This window comes from Manis javanica, chromosome 9 (assembly GCF_040802235.1).
Source record: "Manis javanica isolate MJ-LG chromosome 9, MJ_LKY, whole genome shotgun sequence".
NCBI lineage: Eukaryota > Metazoa > Chordata > Mammalia > Pholidota > Manidae > Manis > Manis javanica.
The window spans coordinates 3,162,558-3,168,428 of NC_133164.1; the positions used below are offsets into that span (position 1 = coordinate 3,162,558).

The 5,871-nt window shown below is 47.0% G+C and overlaps 1 protein-coding gene across 6 annotated transcripts in view; it reads right to left on the reverse strand.

The window, feature by feature from the left end:
• The window catches only part of MYO16 (myosin XVI), a 513,550-nt gene that overhangs the window by 48,942 nt on the left and 458,737 nt on the right, over positions 1 to 5,871 (reverse strand). The gene's annotated exons all lie outside the window — the stretch shown is intronic.

The window sequence follows — 5,871 nt, forward strand, 5'->3', positions numbered from 1 at the left end:
TTTCGTGTTTCAGAAGTTTCCTGAATTATTAAATTAAGCAGAGCTGAGGCAATCTTTTAGCTTTGAAAAAAATATACTTTAAACATTATTACAAAATTTGTTATTATCCATTTAGGAATACTAAACTTCAAAACCCTACTTCCGCATTCTATACAGTAACAAAATTACCTAAATTTTTACTGCATGTCCCATACTGAGCACTCTGAGATATATGAATACCAAAGCTATTGTCCAAATTAGGCTGAAGGGACAAATAAAGGCTTTTTTTGAAACTATGTAGTAATAATAAAGTATAACAAATGCTAGGGTTTGAAACAATGTCTAACGGAGGTGGATTTTCCCATGATTACTGCCTCATCCTCATGCAGGGTCTGCAGGTGGCCAGCGTGTGCCAATCAAGCACGGCTGCACTCATGGGGTCAGGTGTGGCCCTCTACCTGTGTCAGGTCCCTTCGCTCAGCCTGGCCAGGTGTACCTGGGATTGGCTCTTGCTTCCCAGGGACCTCAAAAGACCTGCACGTCCTGGAGGATTTTGTTCAACATCAAGGTCATGCGTGCTGCTTCCACTCTGGTGGTGCGCAGTGGATTCTGGCTGTCTTAAAGGTAGGCTAACAAATTGTTTAATAGGGTAATAAGCGGAATGGGCTTTATTATTCCGTACATAGGCTGAGCAGTTTGCCCCATGGTCCCAAGGGAGGGTCGGAGGACAGAGGAAGGGAGGGCTTGTCTCTCCAGGCTGGTCCCGACCCCATCCTCTCCAGCTCCTCCTCCCTCACATTCTGTGTCCTTGCCCCTGAGACTCACACTCAAACAGCACTACAGGCTGTGGGCCTGTGTCCAGACGCTCCACCCTGACTCAGGTTCCAGGGGCTGGAGAAGGCCTCCCCTCTGCCCCAGCAGCCAGGTGTTCTCCACGGCAGGGAGCTTGCTCAGATCACCTGCAGTGACCTCTCCCTTTTGAGCAAAGCGTGTGCAGCAGAGAGGAGGCTGTCTGCCCAGACGGGAAGGTTTGCTAAGGTTCAGAGAGGAAGACGCTGGATAAATAGAATCAAGGCAAAGCGAGCAGGGCTTTGAGAACCAGGCAGAAGCGTTCACGTTTCAACAACTCCGTGAGCAGGTAGCTCCCGACACCCAGCCCTTAGAAGCAAGCGGAAAGGCTGCAGCCAAGCCAGCTGATGAAGGCGAGGCCAGGAGTGTTTCACTTCGTTCTTGACAAGGAGCAGTTACCAAACAGGCTGGTACTGAAAGAACAGGCAGTTTGAGCGACACTATTTTGCCTTTTAAAAAATATTTTCTTAAAGTTAGGAGAACAGGTTTGCAAGGCTGTCTCAAGACACAGACACTCAGCTATCTTTATTTCTCCTGAAGCTATTTTTTTCCATGTTTTAATTCAGTTGTTTATTGAGTAGGTACTCTGTCCAGGTGCTGGAGGGACAATAATGTGCTCGGCAAACAGGCAGCCCGCAGCTGACCTCCCAGTCTGTCAGCAGACAAGCAAGGGGATAAACAAGCAGAGAAGGAGATGAGGTTTTGTTTTCAGTACAATGGGAGGCTGGGGAAGACAGCTGGGCAGGGAGCAGGCCCCCTGGGGGAAGTGGGGACAGCCCACAGCCGGTGGTACAAGACTCAGTCCTCTGAGACCCTGTGCAGACTCTTGGTCCGAGTATTCGACACTACCTTCCCTCCGGACTCATTTCTATCTCATAAACAATAGATATATTTAAATCATAATAAAACCCTCCAGTTTTGCTAATAAAGTTAAAGAAACAGTTGCCTAGTTCTAGTCAGAAGGGTAAATTGTAGCCAAGAAATGTTTTTCAGCGTATCGTCATACATGATAAGATCCTCATGTATCTACTAAAATTTTCTTTACATTTTAATCTTAAAAGCATATGTCCACTCAAGGAGGGCTCTGGATTGGAATTAGGGAGTAAATCCTTAACATAAGACGTAAGACTTAATGGCCAACCTAACGATAATTGTTCACATTGCTCTTACAAAAATTACTATCCCCTGCGTGTTTCTTTTGTGCCAGTCCCCTGCTGAGTGTGACACATGATGTAACTCATTTTCCCAACAGTTCTGAAGAGTTGTCACTACTGCTCCTATTTTCGAGATGAGGTCATTGAGGCCTGAGGATGTTAATGCACGTGCACACTTACGCCATCAGACGGTGCTGCAGCGAGATTCAGACTGAGGCCCGCGGGGCTCCGCTGCCCTCCCACAGGCACCCTCTGCTTGGCCCTTCTCTGGGGCTGGCCCTCCCTCCTCCCATCACTTGCTGATGTAAAGGATAAGGCAGCTTCCTTACTGTGGCTGTATTTTCTATCACCCTTGTCTCTCTGGTAATGAACGGGGAACCACAGGTTGAGAACTGTACCCTCACCAACTGAAATAAAGCTGTAACATCGATACAGACATTCCGCTTGGGGGTTATCCTCATTCATTTACACCAACTGGGGATTCTCAGCTTGCTAACTTCTGCATCAGCCTCTGCTCATAACAAACACCCTTACTCCGAGGAAAATCCAAACAAGTCTGTGCCCCAGCTTGTTAATATCTAGGTTCAGGCACAATGAAGGGCAAATCAGAAGCTCTCAGTTTGATTTTGCTGTGACGTCTCGGTTTAGGACAGGGTTCTAAATGCTCTGTATTTAGTCGAAACATGCTCTGCAGAAAGCGTGCCCCTAACCCAGCTCCTGCTTAGGTGCAAAGCAGTAACAAGGAGGACAAATCAAGAGGACACTGGTGCTGAGTCTGAAGAAGTCTTAATTACAGAAGTGCAGATGCAAGGTACAGCTTTGCGGAGAATTTAAAAAGGAGTGTGATACAGGACAAACAAAGCCACTGAGTCAGTTCATGGCCCCAAACAGTAGCCATCAGGATTTGGGGGGTGAAGCAACATCACACACCAAAGGAGAATACTTGAACCTGTCTCTGATCCTAAGCCACCAGGTAGAGAAGCGAGCCCTGTAAAACCCTGCACAGTGACTTACGTTGTGTCTGAGGCATTTCTGTATCTGCATCTTATGAAATCTGTGGCTTGTGTAGCTCAGTGGTGTCCTTTGGTTGGGGGCTCCATGAATACCCGTGGTGTTTGCTTTCAGCCTGTAAACAGGATTTCTCCGTGACCCCTGCCTGGGGCTGTTCATACAGGTCTGGGAGAAATGAATCACACTGAGATCTGACTCCAAGATAAAGTCCTGGCTGTTATATTAGGATATGATTATTGAATACAGGTATGCAATGCAGGCAAGTGTAAAGTGAATTTTAATCTAGTGAGAGTTTAGCAAATCTCTAAATATGGATTAAAAAAAATTCAGCTGTGCTGTGTTATTTTTTAAATAACTGAAATACCATGCTGGGTGGGTGTGATCCTTTGAAAACTGTGGTTTTCAATAGAAGGTGACGTGGCCCACCAGGGGACATTTGGCAATGTCTGGAGGCGTGTTTGGTTGTCATACCGGAGGAGGGTGGGTGAGTAGATGTCAGGGATGATGCAAAACGTCTGCAATGCCTGGAGAGCCCCCACGACAAGCGTCATCCACCCAGACTGTCAGTAGTACTGGGGTGGGAAACCCTCTTTGGAAGCCCAAGTCAGATCCTGCCATTTCCCCACTTACACCTCTCCACTGGTTTATTTCATTCAGATTAAGATCAAAAGGCTTCCTGAGCTGAGGGGCTCTCTCTGACCTGAATCCCTGCTCGTCTTGGACCTCATTCCCAAATGCCCCCTTGCCATAGGCTGCCCCTGCCTGCCTCAGCCCATCACCTCTTCCTCCCAGAGACAGCACGGGGGCTCTGCATTTCCTTCAGGGCTCTGCTCAAACCTACCCTGAGCAGAAAGGCCTTCCAGACCACCTTCTAGAAAACAGCACCCCTCTACCCACCCCAGGTCAATTTCTGTGCTTACTCCCCGCCTGTGTTGTTCCTACATGGTCCTTCTCACTAAAGGATACATTACGTCTCAATGATCTGTTTCCTGCCCCCTCCCTGTGGAAGGTTGGCACCCCGAGCACAAATGCAATGTCGGTGCCTAGAATAGAGCCTGCACACAGAAGGTGCTCAGTGACTATTTATTGAAAGAAAGTATAACAGAATTAATAATAAATGAATTATTACAACAACATTGCTGTAGAAATTTTGATTCCTAAAAGGTACTACATGTTTTGTAACTAAAATAGTTACGTTTACTGAGAATTCGTGTGGATGATTATGGAGAAACTGCATGTCACAGTAATAATCTCTCCCCATTCATAGGGGATATTATAGACATCCCCTATATGAAAGGGTTCCTGCTGTTAATAATATGCCTTTGAATTCTAATCTCTACTTATTTAAAAGTATAAGGTATAGAAAATTTTACATTGTGAGAAATGAAAATGTTCTACTTATTCAAAGGACCAGAGCTGTTTGCTTCCTGCATGAGTGTTAACTCGCAAAAGAGGTACTGAGAGAGATCTGAGATCTATTCCTGACCTATTGTGTGAGGGTTCATATTTTTACTATGGTCCTACCAATTATCATTGATAAATATTTCATTATTGTCCTATCCATATGCAAGGCCCATGCATATTTAATTTTTAAAATCTTACTTTACGTGGCATTGCAATGTCTAATGTCAGGAAATTATAATCAACCTGGTAAGTGTGGGTTCTGGAATCTTGGTGGCTGGAGGTAGGCAGCGATGGGTTGACGAGAGGTCTGCTAGAGCAGGTCCCAACCCCTGCCCACAAAGGCCACTTCCGAGGCCTGCGAGGGCATCGGCCAACGCGCGTACATATGCCCCCTGTATACCTCACAGCTTTTGCAAGTGCCTATCTTGCTTTGATACGTCATTTTAAATAAATGTTCACTTTACAATTTTTATTTGTCTTAAAGAGAACCCTTCCCCTACCCTGCTCCCAACTGTATAAGATTCAATTTCTGGAAAATACTGAGCCAGTCCCAGGCATAGGGGGTCTAACAGCAATCAATCTGATCACATACATCCTCATCCCCGGGATTCACACGCACTGGGAGAAGAACAGTAGAAATCACTGAGGGCTGCCAGGGAGTGTGGCCTCTGGTTGATGGTGGCTGTTCCTGCACACAGATCCTCAGGCCAGGGTCCAAGTGGGGAGAGCATAACTGCTCACTATTCACAAGACTACGGATTTCGCACGTTCACACCACAGGAACGGTCTGAGTGAGCTCCTGTGAGGCCAGAGGCAGGGCGAGAGGGAGGCTGGGAGCGGCTGCTCTTGGGGAAGGAGCACGTGAAGACCCTTCAGGCAGGGCGAGGGGAGCTCCTTTGGACATGTTCGAGCCTTAGGATGAACCTGACGAGAAGGGGAGGTGACAGAGAAGTGCTCGCTCCGAATCCACAGCTGGAAGAAACACTGCAAAGAGCACAGTGGTCGGTCCGTCCCTGGACAGTGAAATGCCACTGAATCGGTAGCCAATCTGGGGGACTCGTGAGAGCTGAACGGGAAGCCACGAGCCACCCTCCCTCCTCCTCCAAACCGGAGCCGTCTGCACTCATTCAACACATATTTATCCTACAGGGTCTAAACTTTATGCTCAGATTCAGCCAGAGAGCTTTTAGAAATACTGATATAAAAGACATGACCCTCAAGGGCTCTAAGATACACTAAAGGCCAGGGATTTATGGTACCAACTGGTAACAGCCAGAGGAAAGGGACGGAGGACAGCACAACTATCCTTGGGAACTTACGGATGAATCATCTCGAATAGCTGCTGTGGGATTCTTATCCTATCAACTGAGTTCATGTTTGCTGTCTTTGTGTGTTAAAGCCTTTGACACACAAAAGGCCAACCTGCGTGGGTGGCACCTGCAGGGCACATTCTAATGGTGCCTCTTCTGGGGTT